The sequence below is a fragment of the Rhincodon typus genome, chromosome 47 (assembly GCF_021869965.1).
Source record: "Rhincodon typus isolate 14 chromosome 47, sRhiTyp1.1, whole genome shotgun sequence".
In the NCBI taxonomy this organism is placed as follows: domain Eukaryota; kingdom Metazoa; phylum Chordata; class Chondrichthyes; order Orectolobiformes; family Rhincodontidae; genus Rhincodon; species Rhincodon typus.
Window position 1 is genome coordinate 8,475,310 of NC_063378.1, and position 245 is coordinate 8,475,554.

Below are 245 nucleotides of genomic sequence, written 5' to 3' on the forward strand. Positions count from 1 at the left end.
CCTGGACACTGTGGGTAATTTAGCACGGCCAATCCACCCTAACCTGCACATCCCTGGACACTATGGGTAATTTAGCACGGCCAATTCACCCCAACCTGCACATCCCTGTGCTCTATGGGTAATTTAGCGCGGCCAATCCACCCTAGCCTGCACATCCCTGGGCACTATGGGTAATTTAGCATGGCCAATCCACCCTAACCTGCACATCCCTGGGCACTATGGGTAATTTAGCACGGCCAACCCAT